General features: G+C 37.0%; 1 pseudogene across 1 annotated transcript; it reads left to right on the top strand.

The window, feature by feature from the left end:
• Positions 1–7,568: 7,568 nt before the first annotated feature.
• Positions 7,569–8,798, top strand: LOC308424370 (migration and invasion-inhibitory protein-like; annotated as a pseudogene). Its single transcript has 3 exons — positions 7,569–7,646; positions 7,708–7,977; positions 8,130–8,798. The product of its transcript is annotated as a migration and invasion-inhibitory protein-like (transcript).
• Positions 8,799–27,191: the final 18,393 nt, after the last annotated feature.

The following is a 27,191-nucleotide window of genomic DNA, read 5'->3' as shown; positions in this document are numbered from 1 at the left end:
ACACCAGAGGGAGACAAAGGCCCAACAGGCTCCAGATTAGATAATAAGAATAATCTATTACTGTGTGAGGGGCATGTGGCCTTTGAGCTTTAGTAAAGTTTCTTTTTGAAAATGGGTGCCCTTGGAATTGAAACATGTATGTTCAGGATTGAGAGTTCATCTTGGTAGATATCCATTGGTGGTTATGAAGTGTTCTTCCTTATCATTTTTGAAAATTTTTAGTTGAAAGAAAAATTTATTCAATATTAGACTGGCTACTCCATCTTGCTCCATTTGCTTGGAAATTTTTAATAGCCTTTTATTCTGAGGTAGTGTCTGTCTTTGTTGCTGAAGTCCATTTCCTGTATGCAATAAAATGCTGGGTCCTGTTTACATATACAGTCAGTTCATCTATGTTTTAATTAGGGAACTAAGTTAATTAATTTTAAGAGATATTAAGGAAAAGTGATTGTTGCTTGCTGTTACTTTTGTTGTTAGAGGTGGAATGATATTTGAGTGACTACTTAATTTTGTGTTTTTTGAAAGAAGATTAGTTTCTGGTTTTTCTAGGGTATAGCTTCCTTTCTTGTGTTGGACTTTTCTGTGTCTTAGTGTTTGTAGGGATGGATTTCTGGAAAGATATTGAGTCAATTTGATTTTCTCATGAATATATTGATTTCTCCATGTATATTAATTGAGAGTTTTGTTGGGTGGTTCCTAAGGAAACTAGACATATTACTACCTGAGGACTCAGCTATACCACTCTTGGGCATACACCTAAATGATGTTCCAAAATATAACAAGGAATCATGCTCCACTATGTTCATAGGAGCCTTATGGTGTCCGGAGGAGGCAGTTAAGCAGTCAAGCCCTAAATTTCCCAGCCAACAACTGACAAGATACTCCTCTCTGTCTGATCACTCCAGTTGTCCATCTCCTTGTATAAGAGATAGCCTAGACAAATCATATTCAGACAATAGGAAACATTATTTTTCTTAAAAGAGCAAATTCAGCATTGCAGACACTGCCAGATTGTGGAAAATCTTAATTATTAAGGACTAAAATACAGTATGAAGAGAATACCAAAAACCAGCAATAAGATTATCAGGCCTTGAGATTATCAGACATTGAATTTAATTTTTTTTCATAAACACACACAGAGTCCTTTTCCAAGGAACAAGGAGGAGAAGCAAGGAAGACTGCAAGAGATCTATTGTGACCCATAGAATCCAGACTGTTGAATTCCTCTAACAACACGTCTCTGAAAAAAGATCTTATTGCAGGATCTGAGAATTCCAACACCTGCAAGAAGTCCACATTGGAGAACTGAACAATCCATGGATGTGCATGGGAAGAGTGCTTTTCATGAGCCAAGGAGCCAATTTTTCTTATGTATGTGAGAAATCAGAATTATTCAAAGGATGCTGTGTAATTATGTCTTAAACTGTGGTAAGTGTTCCACCTATAAAAATATCTTGGCCTGAGGTCCTCCTCTCACAGCAGGCTGGGCTGAACCTTGAAAGAATTCTAGGAAGTTCTGCAGCAATGGCTAAGGGTGGTGCCTATTAACATATCAATGCAGAAAATGTTAACAAAGGGTTTTCTGGCTCTAGGTTCTCTCCAGGCCACCCACTCTATACTCCCTTTTAATACCCAATACCCTCTCCCAAAAACTCAAAGCCTTTGGTCTGGACTGAACCAGATAACTCCTACTGCTTTCTCGGTCAGACTGAAATTCAAAACTTAACCTCTAAGCACCACCAACAAAAGAAACAGGTAACCTTGTGGAATTCTGAGGGCTGTAAATCTTAGGAAAATATTAAAGCCTCATGGCAAACTACAATAGTATATACAATTCCCTGTAGCATGTGACCAAAGTCCATCATTTGTCAGGATCTAATATTTAATAAAACCTCTCCACATGTTAAATTCATTTTTTTTCTGGAGACACTAAGGGTTCACAGAACCTATATTATATCTTCCTCTCAGACATACCTGGCTACAATACTGTCTTCATTTTTCATTCAAACCTAAACTGTAACATTAATAACTAAGCCTAGGGAGACACAATTCTGAATTCTATATCTATATCAAAGACTGCATATACTTTAGTGTAAAATTAATGGAGAGTATAACTTTTCTAGGTAAATGTTAATATTTACAGTGGTGTTTACAACCTATATTTTCTAATTCAATCAAATCTGCACTGTTTCCTCATATGACTAATATCTACAAAGGTAGACTGGGATACCTATACAATACCCTGGAGCAAGGAAAATGAAATGGCAAAGAGAGGAATAAGGGATTAAAAAACCATGAAGTACTTTGAATTGGCGGGGCTTTGTTATGATGTTGGCAAAGAGAACGCCAATGTAAAAACTGCATATAGGGCCAAGGAGCTACAAAGTCATTTTAGAAACATATTCCTTTAACCATCAAATTAATTGAAACATCACCAAAAACACAATTCACAGGACCTCACATTTCCCGACAATGGTACAATATCCACAATAAAACTGTGAGAGTGTGTTCTTGCAATGCTGAAGGTTGCATGTCTTAGGAAAATGATTAAGAGCCATTATAAACTACAATGGGCTGTACTGTACCCTGTAGCATTTGACCAAAGTAAATCTCTTGATCAGGATGGATACATTTAATAAAGCTTGACCACATGGTAGAACTGGTTTTAATTTGACCACACTCAGGGTTAACAGAACGAACCATATATCTTTTCCTCAGCTGTACCTGCCTGCAATCCTGTCTCCATGTTTCATTCAAACCTAAAGTGTAACATTAATAACTAAGCCTATGAATACACATTTCAGAATGATGTATTTACAACAAAGGCTGCATATAATACAGTGTAAAATTAATGGAGACTATAACTAATCTGAATTAATGTTAATATTTACAGCCATAAAATGTTGCTTTATAATGAATATTTTCTAATTTAATCAAATCTGCAGTGGTCCCTCATATGACTCATATCTACAAAGCTCTCTCCGGATGCCTGTTCCATCCCCTGGAGAAATGGAAAACAGAAGAACAGGGAAGTTGAGAAAACATGAATTAATTTGGATGTGAGGAGTTCCATTAAAGCTTTGGAACTTTTGGTGGAAGAAATCTGGTGCACAAACGACAGCTATAGCCAAGAATCTACGAGGTGATTTTATAAAAATATTCTGGCAACCATAAATTAATGAAAACATCACCGTAAAACAATTCACAGCACCTCAAACGTCCCTACAATGCTATGACTTTCACAACAGAATTGTGAGAGTGGCGGCAGGAAATGCACCCCTGTCCCACAGCCCTGCTCTGCTCCTGCCCCTTTCCCAGCCCAGGAGTTCCCCTGACCTGGCAGGTGACAGGACCAACTTCTGAATGTCCTAGGAGGCCAGCAGAGCAACTGCAGCTTCAGGAAGTTTTCGGGTACCTCAGATACTGAGGACTAGTCTCCCACCACGACTTCCTAACCACAAAACTGCCACAGTGAAGGGAGAACATTGAAATGGTGGAACTTCCTGTCACTTATGCCTTCCCCCCCACGAAATTCTCCTTTTGGACCCGCCCATTATTCAGCAGCTTCCTGTTACATAATTTTTCTAAGCCCACCTACTTCGGGACCTTTTGATTAATTAGCTTCACAAATCTTCTAAACTATTTTTTGTTGGTTTGAATTTTTTGCTTGATGGTTTGCTTGCTTGTTTCTTTGTTATTGTTTGGTTTTTTCTTCAACTCATCTGATCAGGCAGATGTGCCCCTCTCCTCACCATAAGGAACCACTCTTCCAACTCTGTTGCCTGCTGCCTTCCACACAACTGCAGCTGTCAGGATGCTAAGGACCTACTCTGCACAGCTTCCACACAAGCTTGCTGCCAGTCTAGACCAGAACTGGGTGCAATAGGACTCTGTATCTGGGTTTTGAACCCTTCAGATACAAGTGATCCTGCCTCACTTTCTCCGAGTGTGAGTCTAGAACGCTGGCCTAAAGATACATAAAAGACATCAATCCCTCTGATTTCTGATGCTCAGAACAAATACCAAAAACAATATAAAACTAATGAAAATGTCCTTGGCTCAAACCACAAGCCATATATGTATCTCATATGGAGAGCAATTGATGTGATATCAAAGATATAGAATTTAAAACCCAGTCTCAGAACCAAAGGTATCAAAGCTTTTAAGCCATGAAAATCAACTCAAAGAGGACAGAAACTAAATTATTTGCAGGCAACAAAAAGTAGCAAACGCCTGAAGAAAATGAGGGGAAGTTAGAATATGAAAATTGAGTTTAGTAGGTGGTTAGAAACACCAAAAAGAAAAAACACGGGCCCTGAAAAGAATATGCATTAAGGCAAATAATAATAATTCATAGAGAAGCTGTGGGAGACACATTATCAGACCTGAAGAAAAGGTACAGGAGCTACATGCCTCAGTCATAGGAAATGAATTAAATGATGTTAAGCCACAATATACTACTTGAATGTTGAGGTTTTCTCTTCAATGGAAAAGAAGTTCACTCCTTTCTGACCAGAAGTGAGAGGATGGATATAGTAAGTATCTTGGTGGCCTGTGGTAAATGCAGTTCCAGGCCACACAAGAGAGTCAAACGCTATTAATTTTATCCTAGACTCATATTCACTAGGGCACTGTTTCTCAGTAAACAGAAAGGAAGATATCTCATGCACTTTATAGCTTTGTGTAATATACACTGTGTATTTGATGCTCCTCAAGGCTACTCAGATTTAGAACCCAACTTTCTGAAAGAATTGAAAGACCCCCCACAGAGAGGAAACCCTCACTCAAGTTTTGGGATGGCACGACCCCTCAAGAACTCATGAGACCATCCTTGCTGCAATTACACAAGGTTTATGGATAAACCAGTGCACCTAGTTCCTCAATAATGTTTATAAGGTGTTATTTTAACTTTTATAGTTTTACAGCCAGTCAGTTCCTAAAACAGAGTCACTGAACCGGCTAGCCTGCATTTTTGGATCTACTCTACCTGCTATGGGTCTTCTATTTTACCTGTTAGGGGGTCAGGATTTATCCTGATCTTTCAGAATCACATGTACTTGGCAAAAGAGTTTTAACATAGTCATACTATAAAGGATTGAGATATTTTTTAACCATGAAATATTGTTTCGCAAATTTGTACTATACATAAATATTCCTAAAAATAAACCACTCTGGGATCAGAAATTAGAAGTTTCACGCAACACTGTCTATTGGTCCATTTCTTCTCCACCATTGGGCATGGCCTCTGGGAAGGCAGAATTGGGGGGGGGGGGGGGGGCGTTTCACTGCTCTTAGTCCAAGCTGCAGCCAGGGCTGCTTCTGGGTTCTAGGAAAGAACTTAAAAATTCAGAGAGCAGTATGGGGGTGAGAAAACACACTCTGAAATATGGGGAAACTGAAAATGTTTTCAAGCACTTTGGCCCTCAAGAGGGCTGTGGACTTGGGGTTCTCAGATTCTTGGACATCCAGGAGGCACTGGGAGTCACTGAAGAGCAGAGAATAAAGTCTGGGCCCTATGGGCTGCATACAGTATCTAACCATGGCCTGGAGAAAGCGGGCAGTTCCACCTGGTCCCAGAACTTATTGTCCTTAAGTTGGTGAAGGAAGGTTTGATTGTGGCTGGGGCTAAGACTACACAGAGAACTTCCATGGGAGATTTAAGTTGCAGCTCTCAAGGAAAACGCTTTCCTCATTGCTTCTGACTGCAGATCATGATGAAAGACACAGTTCAGATTCTAAATAGTGTCTTGCTTGTTCATGGCATAAAATTAATGCATAAAGTACCATACACACTTCTCAGGGTAGAAATTAGTTTAAATACCCTTTTCCAGGAGGAATGTCAAGGAGGGAAGCTTATTAGCTAAGCCCTATGGACATGTAGATGCCTCATTAGCATGGAGAACACTTTTTCATCCTATGTAAACATAGGATACATTTCCTTATGTGAAGTATATGGCATAGTGTTCTAGTACCAGAATCCAGCAGGAGGCTGGCAGTCTAAGCCTCAGGTGTGTGCCCACAGTCTCCAGCCCTCAACCTGCTCTACCTTAACAAACTCTCTAGCATGGAATTAAATCCTAAAACTGGATTCTTGATCTGCAGGGTAAAAATTTAAAGTTTATTTCCTGATTTTAATGACTCAGAAATCCCGGAGCTCACTCAAGCTGAGGACATAAAACCCCACCAGTCTCCAACCTGAGATATTTTTACTCTGCTGAGTTGTAGCACTTGAATTTGGGCAACATTCCCCTGAGTGCTGCAAGAATTTTCTTGCTGATAACCAACAACACACACCTCCACAAGTGCTAAAATAATTACCGGGTGATATTGAACTTAATTTGTTTTGGAGTCATGAATTGTGACTCTGCCAGATCTAGTGTTTTCAGAGACCCCACACTTATATCTTGTAAGCAGTAAACATCAAGCAAAGTCTTTCATTCTGACCCATAAACTCAGTTAAACAAAACCTTTCTTCCCATTTGAAATGATAGCCTTCTGATGACTTTATGTATAATGACCCTTCAAGAATATACTTTATCACAACCCAGAAAAAATGTTTTTTAAAAAATTGCAAAAAAAAAACCAGATATAAAATGTGTAAAATGTGAGACTAGAATTGGTGGGACAGATATACTAATGCCTGCACATCAAATATTGGTGATGGTATTCATAGTGTGAATCAATGTTAGTAAAATGAGAAGAATTTGAAATCCAGAACCAAGGTCAATTTAGGCAAAACTGTTGGGAGAAAACCCAGTCTATGCAACTACAAATGTGGTTTCTTTAATGTAAAATAGGCTGAGTTTGAATGGCCTGTGGATAGCAAGGAGCAATGGAAATAAAAGAGAAATGGGCAGCATGTAGGTAAAATTGTAGTTACTGACCATCGAAATGGAAGAGGCTTAGTGTTTTTAAAACACTAAGATTCAGAGCCCTGAAGGCAGTGAAACACAGAGGCACACAGGCAAGAGACATTCTTAAGGGCTCTCCAAAGGCCAGACATACCCCAGTTTCCTGGAGCCAGTAGTTATGCTCTGTGATGTCATAAACGTCCTCTGAACACTTCACACACTAATCCACATGTAATGGAAAAAAAGAATTTTTAATGTTCTCTCATTGTAGTGGTCCACCAAGAAACTGAGATGGGAGATGGTAGTTGGAAAAGGGAGCAGCTTCATAGAAGAAAGTAAAGTGGGAGGGGAATAATATTTGAGACGTAAATAAACAATATGACCAATAAATCAAGAAATGAGGGAAATTGAAAATGAAAGAAAATACATACCTAACTATAGACACTGAGGAAATTCAAAGAATCATTATTGGGATGAGAATTGTGCACAGCACTGAGTTCCTGAAATTTTCAGGGAACAATTTATGAAGGATGACTTACACCACCAGTAAGGAACAAGAAGAATTGACAGAGTGTCATACAATGTTCCCTTCTCCTCTGGGGATCACAGTTTTCTCTGTGACTTGTAAATTCATTCTCACAATGCTTAGACACTTGCAGAGGAGTTCCTCAAAAATCAGAAAAATGATCAAGACATAAAAGAAGATAATTCTCACCCATGAAAACCACAAACCTGCAGTTCTTCAGCACGAATCTCAGAACAAAGCAAGATGGACAGGTTCTAAGTATTGACCGAGTACTTAAGAAGTGTCCATAGTCACAGCCATGACTCCCAATAAATCTTGATCATAAACAAGAGAAAAGAATGTCGGAATCTGGGCTTCCGGGTGTGGAGCGTTGGCGTCCTTTCATCCAAGTCACACCTGAACTGTAGCAGCAGCAACAACTTAGAGGTGCCACTGTCCCAAGAGAATTCTTCCACTTCCTCAGTGGCTCCCAGCTCATATGACAAAAGACACCTGTGGGACCCACTGGACAGTCATCGAGGTCACGCATTTGATACGGTCTGGTATGACAAGGCCAACTCCAGGATGGACCCACACCCACCTGCCACATGCCAACATCAGGTGGCCCAGGAAGGACTATGGCCCCCTCAGTACCCTTGATAGCCACTCAATGTCAGAAGAGGCCAGTGTCTTTGGGAGGACCAAAAGGACTGGGGCCTGACAAGACCCAGGTCCCAAGGTCCATCCTGTCACCACTAAGTAAGCCATCTAAGCCCAAAGTGACCTTTTCCCAGGAGTCTGCAATGCCGGAGAGCAGCTTGCACTCTAGGCCATACCTAGGCTATGATTGGATTGCAGGGTCCCTGGACAATAGCTCTCCGGTCACTAGTGAACCCGAGGCCTTCTTCTCTGTGCTGCAGAGGTTTCGAGAAAACAACAAAGAGGATTGTGTTTGCAACTCCCCGGAAGCTGTATTCCCAGGCCTGCAGGAGAGCAGTGGTGTGGAAGAGGACCATGAGTGTGTGTACTGTTAACATATCCACCGCCGCCTGTTTCCTGAGCCTGTGGATCTGGGTGCCCCTTGCCGTCTGTGTGGGAAACCCTGGGATGAGCAGGGCCCTGAAACTCTGGAAGAGCCAGTGCAAGTCAGGGTGAGCATCCCCTTATCTATCAAGGATCCTCCTCACCGGTATCGAATTCATAGGAGGAAGAGCTTTGATGCATCTGACATTCTGGCCCTGTCTTGGCACTGTCTGCTGGGCTGGGACATCCTGCCTCCAAAGTCAGAGAAAACCTCTGTCCCCAAGAGCCTGGACCTCTGGTCCTCTGTGTCCTACGGAGCAGCGCAGCGCCAGAATCTGTTAGCCTCGAGACCTTCTTGTCAGGCCTTGACAGCACAGGACCCACCTATCTGTTCAGAGCCTCAAGTTGCCCAGCTCTGATCTTCCCACTAGAAGGTGACCTTATCCTACCAGTGCCATCAGTCTCCTGAGAGCTGGAGGTGGACAAGATGGAGGTGGCTGAGGTGTCGCTCTTTGTTTGGTCCCTTTGTCTCCTGAGTTATTCAAAGTGGGAATTCCAGGGCAGAGGGGAGGGAGTGTTGAGTAATGTGCTAATAAAGCTCAGGGCCCTACAAAAAAAAAAAAAAAAAAAAAAAAAAAAGTCTGTGACAGAAGTGTTCTTATACCACTTTAACCCCAGTTCTGAGAGGCAGAATATGATAGATGTTTCTTGAAACCTGACTTGGTGGACAAGGTGGATTCTGACTGAGACAGGAAAAAGAAATGTATTCAACAAAATATATCAAAGCAATCAACACTGTACCATTTTACCATTTCTGTATGGGAAAATATGCATTTCTTTGCATGTATAAAAATCATGGAATCTTTCTCATAGTTACCTGATAAGGATTCTTTAAATATTAATTTCATTATTTTCTTATTTTAAAATGTATTTTCAAAGTATAAAAAATAATATTGCCACTTATCATCATGTAACATCATACATTGTACTTTTTCAGACTCTAAGGTCTAACATTAATGAATCAGTGTGAGGACAAATTTCTGAATGCTCTATTTATGTCTGACAGTTCATACATTTCAGATGAAAATATAACATAATGTGTTCTTTTACTTAAAAATGTTTATACGAACATATAATTAAAGACACAAAAAATGTTCAAATATCACTTAAGATTCAATAAAAATTCCAGTGGTTCTTAAAAGACTAATATCTAAAAAGCTCCCTGGGAATTAATGTTCAACGGCAAAATTCCTAACTAGGACAGTGATAAAACAGCAGAGTTAAAATATGGACAGATGTAATTAAACCAGCTTTGTACCTATCACCAGAGAAATACAGCAATGTTTTCAGGCAAAAGAAAAGTAAATTCTTTCAGAAATTATTGTGTAACTGTCTTGGAAATAAGAAAATGATTTAAAAAAAAAAAAAAAAAAAAAAAAACAGGATAAGTAACACTTAAATACTCAGCAATTTATGAGCATCAGAGTAGGTGGGCTTCTTCATGTTATGTTTTAGCCTAGGTCAGTAGCCCCTTTCACTTGGAAGTTCGACGCCTTCTTGGTTGCATTTCCTGCCACTGCTTTGGTGGCTCAAATTTTTCCCCAGTCCTAAGTTTCAAACAACTGCAGATGAAGGGAATTTTTCATTGCTGTGGTACCCAAGGCAGTGTCCTCCACTCCGAGTTCCACACCACACAGCTTTCAGACTCTTCCTGACAAGGAGGAAATTCTGATCCCACTCTCTTCCCTCAGTCCCCCTTCTATGATTTCCAGTTACAAAACAAGTTTCAATGAAGGAACCAATCATCCCACCTACTCCAATGTTTCCCTTCCACAGACTGTCCCAACAGTTGTCTCCAGCTGAAAAGCAGTTTCCTTTCCCTGTAAGGCACTGCCTTAATCCTGGGGGTTCCTCAAAATGTAGCCAGTGCAAATCCCTTGAGGAATTCCAACCAGACAACTACCCCAATTTCCATATGCTTTCTTTACATAACTCCAAGAGTGTGTCTTCCTGGACCTATTTTATCCACCATCAACATGATTCCTGGTTTGATGACGCTTTCTGAATTTTGTATAAATATTCTAACATAATGATTTAGCTTGGAGTAAAGTTTTTTCCATTTTTTTCTATAGCTCCCCAAAGTATTTCCAGAATGTTTAGATTTATAAGCTGTGCAATAGTATATGCCTTGTGTACTATACAAAACATCTTTATTTAAAGATTCACAAATTTGGGATATTTGTATGGACTCACACAAAACATTAAGATGAAGATTAACAATGAGTTGTGTTTTTCTTTCGAATCTAAATTCTGAGGTGTGTAAAATTTTAGCATTCTATAAATGATTTAAGAATGGAAATTTTTATTTGTTCCTTGTGGTACAGTGGAATATTAAGGCACAACAGGGCAGGATATGATAATGATCTGTGATATGTTCAGATGGGTAGCTTTGTTCCGAGTGTGATTTCAGTTTTGATAAATTAAGGGTTATAAATAACTTCAGAGCCATTCAGAAAAATCTCTCTGGATGGATGCTGCTGAAAAGGTGATGTCATGTTTTCATTTATTTTCTTGTAGATTTTTCTCTCATTCTCCTTTGTATTCAAGAGAGAGAAGAGAACAATTGTTGAGGATTTCAAAGCCTCAACAAGTTTTCTGTTTCCAACCTTTTTTTTTCATTTTTTATAATATACTCTATTTACATCTGAGATGCTATGCCTTTATCCCTTTTACACACATACTTGCATCCCCTCTCACCCTCCATTTTTCTTCACAAAGGTACACTCTCTCCTAATTACCCTCTCCACCCCATTGCCTTCACATTCCCCTACTTTGGAAAGACATGCCCTCCCTGGACCAAAAGACTCTTGTCACATTGATGGTAGACATATGCAACTGGATCAATAGGTCTTTCAATGTGTGCTCAAAGGTTGGTGTTTTAGTAAGCCTGGACCCTGAACCAATTCTTCCCTATTTTAGTTAACACAAATCAACATCTCTAATACAGTGTGTCTAACTTTTGAAAAGCTAAACACAGACATACAACCCAAATTATTATGATGTGAACCCTGGAGATGAATGTTTTCTGAGTTCTAAGACCAGTGAAAGTATACGTTTTCCTATACTCTTTTTAAAAAAGATTTATTTATTTATTTTATGTATGAGTACACTGTCATTATTTTCAGAGACACTGGAGAAGGGCATCCAATTTCATTATAGATAGTTATGAACCACCATGTGGTTGCTGGGAATTGAACTCAGGACCTCTGGAAGAGCAGCCAGTGCTCCTAACCGCTAAGCCATCTATCTAACCCCATGTTCCTATACTCTTAAGCATGCCTATGACAGAGCCATTTCTTGCCCAAAGGGTTGTTACCCAACCATTCAAAATCACTACTAAAAAGTTTATGCTACAGCTTTGTAGAAAATATTCATGACATCAGCATATATTTTATGAGCGACATTTCCTGAGAGGTTGAACATATATTCATACTAGTATCCTAAATGCAAATAGAAAACAATTAAGTCAATCTTGTTGCTCAGTCTTTTTTATTACAGGACAATAGGGAGTTGCTTACCACAGCACTAGGGACTCATAAGCAGTTGTTTCCTCAAACAGGAAACCAGAAGTGAAAAGAATTATGGCTTCAGGATTATCCAAGGAGACTTTATCTGGAGACTTAATTGTAGTATAAATAAATGCAGTCCTGGGGGCTCAGTGAGTCAAATCCACTTTTTAAAGTATAATTTGGCTGAATTAATCATTGTAATTTATATAATGCTGTCAGTTATATTAGGTATCTTGAGCTGTGTTTTCTGTTTGAAATTGGTAATTTCTGTTGCTATGAAAGTGTTACACAAAATTATATTCTTCTGGCTTTGCACTTGTATTCAACTTAGAATATCCGAGGGTGAAGAAATAAAAATTTAATGAAAACTTTCCTATACTGGCACATTTTCAGAGTTTCTCCCAGGACTAATAATTGATGTTTTCTAAGATTTGAAAATTTAATGAAGGTTTTCACAAATATTTTTATAGCCATACAAATTGTCTAATTAGAAGCATTAAGTGCTGCAAAAAATGCACTCTGACTCAATGGATATTTCTGTATACATTATATCCCTTAAGATGGTCAGCCGTTTGTATTCTGTTACATTCTAAAATATAAGCCAAAAGAAAAGAATTCACACCTTCAATACATTTAAGTTTTCTCTCTTGCTAGTATTCTCAAATTAATTTAAATTAGATATTTATTGGTAAATATTGTTTCACTCACTTAATGTTACTTTATTGCATGTAATCTATCACACTGACATTATAAAAAAACCCATGTGTCATGTATGATATTTAAAAAATTATTACATGTATGAATTCTATAATGCTTTATCAGATTAACTTTTTGGGGAAAGCATTCATCACTTTCACTGCATTTGTAAGGTTTCTCTCCTGTATGAATATAATGATAAATATTAAGATGGAACTGGGTGCCAAATCATTTGCCACATTCACTGTATTTGTAAGGATTCTCTCCTGTAAGAATTCTCTTATGAACTCCCAGAAAGCTTTTGTTAGCAACATATTTGTTATAATCACTGCATTTGTAAGGTTTCTCTCCTGTATGAATCCTCTGATGAATATTAAGATGGGATTGTTGTAAAAGCATATACCAAATTAACTCCATTTGTAAGGTTTCGTTACTGAATGGATTCTCTGATGAATTCTCAGACAGTTTCTTCAGAAAAACATATTTCACATTCAGTACATTTGTAAGGTTTTTCTTCTGTTTGAATTCTCTGATAAATTGGAAGATGGAATTGTTGGCCGAAGCATTTGCCACATTCACTGACACTGTAAGGTTTCTCTCCTATATGAATTCTCTTATGAACTCTCAAACTACCATTGTGGGTAAATGATTTTTCACATTAACTACATTTGTAACGTTGGTCTCCTCTACGAATTTGCTGATGAGTTATCAGGCACCTTTTGTCACCAAAACATTTGTCACATTCACATCTCTAAGGTTTCTTGTATGAATTCTCTGATGAATAGTAAGATGGGATTGTTGGCCAAAGCATTTGCTACATTCACTGCATTTGTAAGGTTTATCTCCTGTATGAATTCTCTGATGAATATTAAGATAGGATTGTTGGCCAAAGCATTTGCCACATTCACTGCATTTGTAAGGTTTCTCTCCTGTATGTGTTCTCTCATGAACTCTCAGATAGCTTTTGCCAATAAAAGATTTGTTACAATCACTGCATTTGTAAGGTTTTTCTCCTGTATGAATTCTCTGATGAATATTAAGATGTGATTGTCTGCCAAAGCATTTGCCACATTCACTGCATTTATAAGGTCTCTCTCCTGTATGAATTCTCTGATGAATATTTAGATGGGATTGTTTGACAAAGCATTTGTCACATCCACTGCATTTGTAAGGTTTTTCTCCTGTATGAATTCTCTGATGAACTCTCAGTCTACATTGGAGGGTAAATGATTTTTCACATTCACTACATTTGTAATGTTGATCTCCTGCATGAATTTGCTGATGAGCTCTCAGGAACCTTTTGTCAGCAAAACATTTGTGACATTCGTTACATCTGTAAGGTTTCTCTCCTGTATGAATTCTCTGATGACTTCTCAGATAGCTTTTGGAAGCAAAAGATTTGGTACAATCACTGCATTTGTAAGGTTTCTCTCCTGTGTGGATTCTCTGATGAGCACGAAGCTTATCTTTTCGGCCAAAGCATTTGTCACATTCACTGCATTTGTAAGGTTTTTCTCCTATATGAATTCTCTGATGAACCCTTAGACTACCTTTGTTGGCAAATGATTTTTGACATTCACTACATTTGTAAGGTTTCTCTCCTGTATGAATTTTCTCATGCAAATGAAGATTGCACTTTTTGGTAAAACATATCTCACATTCATAACACTTGGAAAGGTTCTTACCATTACTGTTTTGTTTCAGGATCAATTTCTCATTAGATAAAAAACTGTTATCAAATTCTATATTATTGTATTCTTTGTTTTCTATGTGGACTCTTGAATTTATACTAGTTATAGTGCATTCATTTGAAATATTTATACAGCTTTTATATATACAAACTTCTCTGGCTTTTCCAGATTTGTGCCTTCTCAGGTTTGAAGATTGTAGGGAGGCATCTTGGTAATTAGTTTTATAAGGTGTTCTTTGGGTGGATTCTAGTGTCATTTTACTAATTTCATCCCATTTAGAAAACTGTTCTTGGATATTCACATGATAGTAAAATTTATCTAAGACCCTCCCATGTTTTCCAGATATGATATAATTTTCTGAAAGAAAAAAAAAATTGCAATTAGGGATGACAGAGATTACTACATTGAAGAGAAAGAGATTCAATAATGATGGTTGTTTTCCCAAGGTTCAGGTAAATGAGACATTCGCAAAGATTTATGTTCTTAAAAGCAGTTTTTCTTTTTCATATTTATTACATGGATCCTCAGAAGAACCTTAACTGTGATCCCCATCAATTGAAAGGAATGATAAGACACTTTATAATAGTATCTTTAAAAATGTACCTTACACAAATTAGGAAAAATAAGTGATCGATCAGTACTGGACATACACAAAGTAGATCTCTGAATAAGGTACCTCTACTTTTCTATTACATGCTGTTCCACAGTGGCACTGAATTGCTAGTATCAGCTAGAAATTCATGATCATAAATGAATCCTATGCATATGTTTGTTTCAGCACTCAAAAAGCTGAAGATAAAGAACATGCTGTATCAGTACTAAACTCAATGACCACATATTAAAATGTAAATAAATAAGCAAAATTAAAAATTTTAAAACCAACAGATCTATATCCACTTAAAACCTTTTGCATTAATAAAAATCATAAGTAAGCAAAAAGTTTAATTCCATAGCAAAACCAACGTGCCCAACTATTATGTGTCAAGAAGTTTATATAAACACATGTAGAAAAATTCAAAGAAAGACCCAGGAATTCCACAAGAAGTCCATTCTTACCCACAAACAATAGATTGTTGTAATTCTCCAACATCACATCCATGTACAGTGTCCTCTGAGCAGAACTGAGACATTCCCATTCCTCTAGTGTGAAGTCCACAGCCACATCCTTAAAGGAAAATAGACCCTGTAATGGAAAACTAGCTATTTTATACTGTAGAAAAATGCTTTTGTACATTAATAAAATGTGCCAAAGAATAGAAGATACTTTGTGATATCTATTAGGAAAAAAAAATATTGAAGGACAAATAATATTAGGAAAGAAAATACTAAACGACATTAGCAGCAAATGAATGATTTGCCACAATCACTACACTTCTATTTTTATCTTTTTGTTTTTTGCATACTTTGGATTGTGTAATATCTTTAAAAGTGTTGTATTATGAAATTTATTTGCCTACAACCTCATGGTTCTACAAAATGGATTTTTCAACCGAGTTCTTTAAAATCCAATACTCTTGGGTGAACACTTGTAGCAGGAGGAATAAACAGAACATATGCATAATTTCAGACAAAGGCTACCAACATTCATTATACAGCAACAGACACTAACTCTGACAAATACACTTACTAAAACAGTCCTAGATTGCCTTGTATTTACATCTCTGAGAATGAATGGTATAATCATCTCAAAAGCAGCAATCTTTTACAGAATATAACATGCACATCTGATATCGGAATACAGTGATGTACTTGAATGTACTAGTACAGTTTGATATCAAACAGACTCCTAATATCATATTAGATATTGTCAAGTTATGATCAGGAAAAAATATGCTATCAGTTCTACAATGTCTACGTAACTCAAATATGGATAATAGCTAAATCCTGTGAGCAGCTGGGCCTTATATGACAGAATTATAACACATGTATTTGACATTCTGAGGTCTAGGTAAAATGCTAGAAACTTTCCATAAGAAACAAGTAGAATACCAATTGGAGAATAAATAGTTGGACCAAATTTTAGCTTTTTCTTAAAACAGAAATGGATTTCTCATGGAATTAACTTAATTTAAAATTTCAATGTTGGAATTTTAGCTTTATTATCTTTTCTTTTGGTCATGTCTATAGATAAGTATTATATACAATCTTTTCTTGGTTTTTCAAAAACTATACTAACCAGAATATATATTACTTTTATTAGAAATTGAATCAGATATATAATTCTGGGACAGGAGAAAATGAATAAGAGGTTAAGACACTTGCTGTGACTTCAATCTTAAGGGTTTGGTGCTGAACTCATGAAGCAAGGAGCATAATGTATCACTAACGTACATAAAACATGCAGATGAACAGTTACATACCAAATCATAAAACATATTCTAAAGAATAATTACCACAAGAAGGACAAAAATGTGGTCACAACCCTTCAGTTTTATTTCCAGTGAAAATCTTAGGGAAGAGGAAAAAGAGCAAATGAATCATTCTTTCTTCTAAAGACAAGAGGAGAAACAAATGAAAAAGAAAAGTTTTCAAGAAAAAAAGAGTGCCACAAAACAAGCTGTTGTAGCCATTCTAATATCAAAGAAAGTTGACTTTCACCCAAAAGTTATTAAAAAAAACATGAAGAAAGACATATGTGTACATATATATCAGGATGAACTCTCAATATGAACATTACACAATAATAGTAGAAGACTTAAACACTGTACTCTCACCAAAGGACAGATTATGGAAATAGAAGCTAAACAGAGACACAGTGAAACTAACAGAAGTTATGAACCAAATGGACTAAACAGATATTTATAGAACATGTCATCCTAAAACAATATATATATATACCTTCGTCTCAGCACCTCCTGGTTTCTTCTACAATATTGATTATATACTCAAACACAAAACAAGCCTCACTTCACACAAGAAGAAAGGAAGCATTCCATACATCCTATTGTATCACCACAGAATAAGGATCTTATTCAAGAAAAACAAGAGAAAGGCCACATACACATGGAATTGAACAACTCACTACTCAATGATAAACTGGTCAGAAACAAAAGACAACACAGGAAATACAGAAAAAATAGTCAAAGAAGATGAAAAACCCAAAAAACTCCTAACCCAAAATGTCAAGTTGGAATTAACAAACATATACAGAACATTTTACCCTAAATGAAAAGAATATGCCTTCTTCTCAGCACCTCTCAGCATCTTCTCCAAAACTGACCATTTACTCAGTTACAAAACAGACCTCAACATATACAAGATTATTGAAATAATCCTATGCATTACATCACATCACCATGAAATAAGTCTGGTCTTCAATACCAACAACACAAAAGCCCACATACACATAAAAGTTGAACAATGCTCTGCTCAAAGATAGCTTGGTCAAGGAAGAAATAATAAAAGAAATCGAAAACTTTTTAGACTTTAATGAAAATTAAAGCACAACATACCCAATCTTATGGGATACACTGAAAGCAGTATTAAGAGTAATACTCATAGCTCTGAGTTCCTCCAAAACAAAACTGGAGAGAGTACACACTAGCAGCTTGACAGCACAGCTGAAAGCTCTAGAACAAAAAGAAGCAGACACACCCAAGAGGAATAGACTGCAGGAAATAATCCAACTAAGAGGAGAAACAACCAAGTAGAAACACAAAGAACTATAAAAAGAATCAACAAAAATGGGAGCTGGTTCTTTGAGAAAAATCACAAGATCAATAAACCCTTAGCCAGACTAACTAGAGGGCACAGCAAAAGTAACCAATACACAGAATTAGAAATGAAAGGGGAGACATAACAACAGAAACTGAGAAAATTCAAGAAATCATCAGCTGCTACCACAAAAGCCTATACTCAGCAAGACTGGAAAAGCTTGAGGAAATGAACAAATTTTTAGACAGATACAAGATACCAAAGTTGAATCAGGACTGGACAAACCATCTAAACAGTCCCATAACATCTAAAAAAAAGCAGAAGCAGTCATCAAAAGCTTCCCAAACAAAAAAAGCACAGCACAGATGGGTTCAGTGCTGAATTCTATCAGACCTTCATAAAAGACTGAACACCAATACCCTCTAAACTATTCCACAAAATAGAGACAGGAGGAACACTATTGAACTCATTCTTCAAAGCCACAATTACTCTCATTCCTAAGCCACACAAAGACCCTAAAGGAAAGATAACTTCAGACCAATCTCCCTCATGAACAATGATACAAAAACACTCAATAAAATTCTTGCAAACCAAATCCAAGAACACATCAAAATGATTATTGACCATAATCAAGTAGGCTTAATACTTTGGATGCAAGGATGGTTCAATATTTGGAAATTCATTAATGTAATCTAACATACAAACAAATTTTTAAAAAATAATCATCTCATTAGATGCTGAGAAAGCATTTGACAAAATTCAACACACATGCATTTTAAAAGTCTTGGAAAGTGCAGTAATCCAAGGTCCGTACCTAAACGTAGTAAAAGCAATATACAGCAAACCAGTAGTGAACATTAGACTTGACAAGGCTGCCCACTCTGCCTCTACCTATTCAATAGAGTACTAGAATTCCTGGCCAGAGCAATTAGACAACAATAGAAAGTCAAAGGGATATATATATAGAAAGGAAGAAGTCAAAATATCACTATTTGCAGATGACATGATTGTATACTTAACTGACCCCAAAACTTCCACCATAGAGCCTTTACAGCTAATAAACAACTTCAGCAAAGTGGCTAGATATAAGATTAACTGCAACAAATTAGTAGTGTTCCTTTACTCAAAGGATAAACATGCTGAAAAAGAAATTAGTGAAAAGTCACTAATAGTCACAAACAATATAAAATACCTTGATGTGACCCTAACTAAGCAAATGAAATATCTGTATGACAAGGACTTCAAATCTCTAAAGAAGAAAATTGAAGAAGATCTCAGAAGATGAAAAGATCTCCCATGCTCATGAACTGTAAGGATCAACATTGTAAAAATGACCATTTTACCAAGAGCAGTCAAAAGATTCAATGCAATCTCCATTACAATTCCAACTCAGTTCTTCATAGAGCTGGAAAGAGCAATCTGAAAATTCATCTAGAATAACAAAAAAACCTAGAAGAGCAAAGGTAGTTCGTACAGCTAGCAGTCAGCATGCAGAAGAAAGCAAATCGATCCTTTCTCATATACTTGTACAAAGTTCAAGTGCAAGTGGATCAAAGATCTCCACATAAAACCAGGTACACTGAAACTATTAGAAGAGAAAGAAGGGAAAAGGTTAGAATACATAGGCACAGGGGAAATTTTCCTGAACAGAACACTAATGGCTTATGCTCTAAGATCAATAATTGATAAATGGGACCTCATAAGACTGCAAAGTTTCTGTAAGATTAAGGACAGTGTAAAGAAAACAAAATGGCAGCCAACAGACTGGGAAAAAATCTTTACCAACCCCACATTGGATAGAGGTCTAACATCCAACATACACAGAGAACTCAAGATATGAGACACTCGAGAACCAAACAATCCTATTACAAAATGGGGTACAGAGCTAAACAAAAAATTTTTTTCCGAAGAATACCTAATGGCTGAGAAGCACGTAAAGGAATGCTTACTATCCCTTAGGCATGATGAAAATGCAAATCAGAACAACCCTGAGATTCCACCTCACACCAGTCAGAATGGCTAAGATCAAAAATTCAGCTGACAACAGATGCTGGCGAGAATGCCAAGAAAGAAGAACATTCCTCCACTGCTGGTGAGGTTGTAAGCTAGTACAACCACTCTAAAAATCAGTTTGGCGGTTCCTCAGAAAACTGAAAATAGTACCTGAAGACCCAGCTATTAGACTTCTGGGCATATACGCCAGAAATGCTCCAACATACAATAAGGACACATGCACATATAGTAAGAACACATGATCCACCATGTTTATAACAGTCTTATTTATAATAATGAGAAGCTAGAAAGAACCCAGATGTTCTTCAACAAAGAAATAAATACAGAAATTGTGGTACAGTCACACAATGGATATTGCTCAGCTATAAGAAACAATGGCTTTACTGAATTTATAGCAAATGGATAGAGCTAGAGAATATCATCCTGAGTGAGGTAACCCAGTCACAAAAGAACACACAAGGTATGCTGTCACTGATAATTGGATACTAGCCCCAGAAAGCTCTGAATACCCAAGAAAAAAAACTGGAAGGCCAAAATATGGAAACCTCAGTCCTTCATAGAAAAGAAAAATAAAAAAAATGTGTATTCATCATATATTTTTATGAAACAAATTTTGTGAGTTATAATATTTTATTAAATAAATAAATAAACTAATGATAAAAAAACCTAAAATTAGCTATCCATATATATATTTGAACATCATTTACAACAGATTCTCTTTGAGACATGCAGGTCCTCATTCCTTTAAGTTGTATGTCTACACAATAGAAAGTCCAGTGAAAATATAATGATGAGAGACCTAAATATGTAAGAGACCTAAACCTTACATTTTTATTATATCAGACAAAAATGAAGATCATAGAAAGTAATCCCTTTAGGAGGCTAGAGAGGTTAAGAGCACAGACTGCTTTTCCAGAGCTATAGATTGTCCTGAAGCTGTTTGTATTTTAATATTAATCCAATCCCCCAAGAAGGGCTTCCTAGTCATATGACTCGAACTGAACCTTCACATTTTAATTAATAAAATAAAGGAAAGCCAGTGACTGGGTGGGGCAAGGGAAGTGGAGAGGGCTGAGAGGTCTGAGGAGGTGAGAGGACTGAGGTTAGAGATCATGTCAACATGGAGCTTCCCATGGACCAGCGGGACCCAGGTGAGATTTATTGGTGTTAAAAATCTATGAACATTAAGATTTTAACAGGTCTGATATCTTATATAGAAGGGCAGTTTTTATCTTTGTCTCTTTAATGCAATCTTGTTGCATAAGGATTTGGAGATTGAAAGTTGAATATACAAACCTGCATGAAAAGCTATAGGGCTGTAGAGTTGTGTTTGAGGGATTCTGAAAAATACCTGGGAACAGAAGCACCGAGCAGGCAGTAGAAAACCACCAGGGAAGAAAGTTGTGCAGACAAGTTGGGCAGTGGGGCGGCTCAGACCAGGCGCCAGAGGAACATGTAGCTCCAAACTAAAATTGAGGAGTGAGACCTCAGGGCCGGTAAGGAGATAAACCTTTTTTATTTTTTAATATTTACTGCAACACAGAGGTCCTGAGTTCAAATATCAGCAATCACATGCGGTCTCTTAACCATGTGTAATGAGATCTGATGCCCTCTTCTTCTGTCTCAAGACACTTACAATGAACTTACATATAATAAATATTCCTTTTTAAAAAAAGAAATAAAAGCCCTTAAGATAATTTTATCAATTACAGATAATAAAACTATTTAATGGTTTTAATTTAAAAAAATAGGATTTTTCAAAGGAAAGCAAACAGCACACTGACCTGTTGAGTTTTTACCAGACACACGTTCATTCTTTTTGATGTTCTTCTCCTAGATTCAAATATTAAAAGTCTTCAAATTTCAAAACAGGGTCTGCAAAGTACAAAGATTAAATTAATGAAACTTCATTATGGACTATGCTAAACCACATAAAAGGACATTAAAAACAAAATATGAGGAAACTTGTCAAGATTTCTACAGACATGGAAGCATGGAATCAAATATTTAGTGTGGTAAGGAATATGAGTATAATCTATCAGCAGGCACCAGGAACTTATATAGAGCACATGATTACCTTCTGTAAAACACAATTACTCAGGGTTATTTTTGAAAACTTATTTCTCTGGATTTAAAGACAAGGACAATGGCACATGGCTACCATGAATGATACCTAGAATTAAATGGTGATTCATTGGCCATCACAGTATAATACATTATCTGAGCCTTTGATGAGATTACACTTCATTCTACCAGGCAGATAGTTTATCTATTTTCTAAGTATCTCCTGTTGTCTTGGAGTGCAAGGATTCTAACTGCCAATTATCATTTTATTTGCAAAATAATGTTATCAATAGATTTAGTTACAGCAATTTCCATCATGACCTAAGAAGGCTTACAGCTGTTTATAAGATAAATATTTAATTTCCAACTTACATCCCCTATCAATATGGCCTTGATTTCTACCTCCCATGCACAGATTTGGATGCATTGACTTGACACCTTACAATCCACATGAATGCATTAAGTTGTAGAATATTACAATTATAGCGTGAATGTCTTTAAATGGTATTTATTTTTACTAAAACTTTGATCCAGTTGTTCTCCACACTTCTAATGGTGTGGTAAACTCTTATTACAGTTCCAGGAACTGGTAAGTTGTGGCATCTACATCTTTCAGACCTACATGCAGATTGATAACAGGAGTGGTATATAACTTCCCAAGAATATAAAAACTATGTGTTTTATGATGGTCGGCCTGTTACAAAGCCTGTGAAAGTGTCAATTGCACAAAGACATCACAACTCAAGGGGTGAGAACGAGACTTCTAGGCAATGTGAAAACAAAATCAAAAGGAAGAATGGTAGAAAGTCAAGTACAGCTGCTAGTACTCGGGCTTAGTTTCCCTCGTTATATTAAAGCTGCTAAAATACTATCACTGTTGGAATACATTCCTGAACATTTATATATCTGAATCTAGTATTTTTCCAGACATCTATCAGGTTCCAAATCCATATTAAATATGAATATAGTGAGATTCTTTTAGCCTTGGTGTTATGAATTTCCTCTCTGGCAAATTCTCTTAAACCAAAAGAAAAGTACATTTTCAACTCAAGAACTACAAAAATCGGGGCTGGAGAGATGGCTCAGTGGTTAGAGCACTGACTGCTCTTCCAGAGGTCCTGAGTTCAATTCCCAGCAACCACATGGTGGCTCACAACCATCTGTAATGAGATTTGATGTCCTCTTCTGGTGTGTCTGAAGATAGCTACAGTGCACTCATAAAATAAATAAACAAATCTTAAAAAAAAAAAAGAACTACAAAAATCCCAAGAGAATACTCCAATCGGATAATGCACTTAATAAGCTCTAGAAAAACAGTAGAAAATACTACTGGGTTTTATATATTCCTAAAGAATAATGAGAGAAGTCAGAAGAACACTCAGTGTCTAAGAGGATCTGAAATATGTTTGTTTACATTACAAATTTGCTCTGTAGGATGCTGGGTGTAAGGAATCTTCAATGGTTCTCTCTAGATGCTGACCCCTTGTGCTAAAACACCAACATGTCTGACAGTGTATGTTCTGTCTACACCATAGCATGGGGATGCTTTCAGCCTAAGTCAGCCAATCATGGATAGTAAAGGAAACTGGAAATTCAGAGAGTGCTGTGTAAATATCCAGGAGACAGGGAAGAGAAGACTGTAAAAGATAGAGAAAGTGGAGTTATGGAATCCCATACTGTCACGGACCAGGCATATGGAATTATGAATATATGAAAGCATAGCTGCTGGATGAAACCTGCAGCAAATTATATATGAAACACAAGGATAGAATGAAATCGGGAATGACAAGTGATGGGATAGGAAAGAAAAGAGAGTAACTACCCATGCCCTCTAGGGCACTTCATGTGTAAAGGCCATCCACCTAAAAATGTACGCACTAGGGGATTTAGATAACACAGGTGAATTAAACTCTAGGAGCTTTGAAATATACATAGCAATAAAAATAATAAATTATATAACTACTCTACCACAATTTTTCTCTGTACAAATTCTAATAATCACAGTATGAATGAAAAAGTGGAGATGATCCCTAGTTCATGTGGTAGGAAATTAACTGACAACAGGAATTTCTAAATAATTCAAACTGAAGATGCAGGGGATAACATGTTGTAGTCATAAGTTTGAAATATGTTAAATTTGATACTTTGGGATATTCTAGAGATCATCAAGTGGGTAAGAAAAAATGGGCACAGGAATGCATAGATTGTCATGAAATAGTCAGGAGGCTTATGCAGATCATGTCACTTTATGACCCTTTCCTGTGACATATGGGCTGAGTATTGTTGATATCTGTATCAGCAACAGATCATAAATTCCTACTTAGTAATAGACACTAGGATAAATTATCAACAACATGAAATACATAAAATAAATGTGTATCATTGAATTATTTTGTTTATGAGTATAACGGGAAAAGTATATCTTCTCTCTCACAAAGTCTGAACTAAAGCTCATTGTAAAATGGGAAGAATACCCCATGGTTTTACAAGCTTCCACCATGAAATCACCATGAACACTAGGGCTTCTACTTTAAATGTTGGAACTGACATTACCTCGAATACACACCTGATTCTAAAAAAACACATTTTTTGAGCATTCCAGACAACGGTAACTACCATTTGTTTCATCACAATCTTTTTAAAGAAGATAAACTCAAATAGCAATGTGTAGTGTTCAGACACTGGAACTCTTGAATAGGAGAAGACCATAGCATCCTAGCCTAACATTCCCTGGGAAAAGATCTCAGACACTGGCTGCCCCTACTCCCACATGAATCTGGATATTGTCACATCTAAGTGCTGTAACAACTCACAACTCTTTCCAGTTGTCCTAACCTTGAGCATAAAAAGGCAACATAACAGCCCACAGTAGTAATAAATTTTTTCCATATAGTAAAATCATGGTATCATGAAATCAATTTTTCAAGCCCCCAGAGAATATAACTGGCAACCATAAAGTTAAATTCAGAAAACTAGTATTGACAGTGTATGCACACTTGTAGTAATTCATTAAGACATGGCTTTTAGTCATAAACCTACTTAGGTAACAAACTGGTGAAAATGTGCAATACAATCTGTGTTTAACAGAAGGTTTTCTGGTTCAAGCTGAGGTCCGGTCCACAGGAAATAAAAGAATAGACTGCACTTGGAATCTGGCTAAAATCCAGTGAGGAAGTTCAGAGGCCCTAGGAGGAAATCCAATACTGACAGTTGCTGCATGTGTAAATGGTCCTTGTCACACCCATTGCCTGATGCTGTTTTCAGTCTGGGTAAAAGAAACTTAGGAGTTTTCAAGGGGCAACAGTTATTTCAGAGTCTCAAAACTAATTAAATATTGACATCACTGACTGCTGTTTGCACTGCCAACCAGGGGAAATCATATATCACATCTAATAATATTCCCAGTGAAATTATCCAGAATCATAAAGGAATTAGAATCTGGAAAAATCAAATTCATGTCCTCTTTCTACTGACAGGTGAGCACCACCCCTCCCCCTGCTAAATCCCTCTAACATACCTGGATTCTTTGATAAAGTCTCCTTGGCCTCTACCATCCAGAACTATTAGATTTGATTTACAGTTATGCCAAGTCCGTTGAGCATGTGGAGACCTAAAAACGAAAATCTTGCTCAGAAAGAACCTGAAACTTTTCATGGAACAAAAATGAAAGATGCCAACACCTGGCAAATGGATAAAAATGAAGGAAAGAGAAGATATCATGAAATGTCTCTTTTCTCTGAGAATTTCAGTTCATCCTATGAGATGTGAGAGTCAGTCACACAGTAAACACAAAGAGTACTTTTCCAAGCAATAAGGAGGAGGAGCAAGGAAGACTGCAAGAAAAATATGGTGACCCACAGAATCCAGACTGTTGAAGTTCTCTAACATGTCTCTGAAAATAGCTCTTAGTGCAGGATCTAAGCATTCCAACACCTGCAAGAAGTTCACATTGCAGAACTCAACAAACCATGAATGAGCATGGGAAGAGGGCTTTTCATGAGCCAAGGAGCCATTTTTTCTTATGAAACTGAGCAATCATAATTATTCAAAAGATGCTGTCTAATTATGTCTTAATTTGTGGTAAGTTCGCACTTATAAGATTATCTTGGCCTAATGTCCCCCTCTCACAGCAGGCTGGGCTGAACCTGGGAAAGATTCAAGGAAATTCAGGAGTAATGGTGCCTATTAACATATCAGTGCAGATGCTGACAAATAGGCACTTTCTGAGGCTCAGGTTCTCTCTAGGCCAGTGTCTCTATTCTCAATCTTCCAACCCCCAAACACCAACTCCCACCCCCAATCTCATGGCCTGGTTAAGTCTAGACCCAACCAGTTAACTCTGATTTCACATCAGACTGAAATGCCAAAAATTAATCCCAACACCAGTCCAAGAACGAGGTATCTTCTTGCAATGCTGCAGGTTTCTTGTCTTAGGAAATTAATAAACCTCCACTAGAAACTACAATGGGTTATACTGTATTCTGTAGCATGTGACCCAAGTAACTCTTTTGGTCAGGATATATTTAATACAGCTTGCCAACATACTGGATTTGGTTTTAATCTGGCGACACTCAGGGATAACAAAACCTAACATATACCTTTTCTTCAGCTGTACCTGGATGCAATCCGTTCCTCATTTTTAATAAAGTTAAAGTGTAACAGTAAGCCTATGTGGACACAATTCTAAATGCTGTATTCACTTCAAAGCCTGCATATACCTCAGTGCAAAATTAGTGGAGATTACAATGAATTAATGTCAATATTTACAGACATATGATGGTGCTTTATATCGAATATTTTCTGATTCAGTCAAACCTGGAGTAGTCCCTCATATGACAAATATACAAAGCTCTATCGGGAAGTCCATTCAGTACCCTGGAGAAAGAGAAATGAAATGGTAAGCAAGGAAACAGGGGAGTTAAGAAACCATGAATGAATTTGGATTCGAGGAGTTTTGTTAAAGCTTTTAGAAGAACCCTGGTGCACAAACGACAGCTACGGGAAAGGATCCATGAGGTTATTTTAGAAACATATTCTGGCAACCACATAAAATTAATGAAAACATCACCATAAACACAATTCACAGGACCTCACACTTCCCGACAATGTTACAATATCCACAACA

This window comes from Micromys minutus, assembly GCF_963924665.1.
Source record: "Micromys minutus genome assembly, chromosome: 9".
Taxonomy (NCBI): domain Eukaryota; kingdom Metazoa; phylum Chordata; class Mammalia; order Rodentia; family Muridae; genus Micromys; species Micromys minutus.
This window is presented reverse-complemented; position numbering and strand designations above follow the sequence as displayed.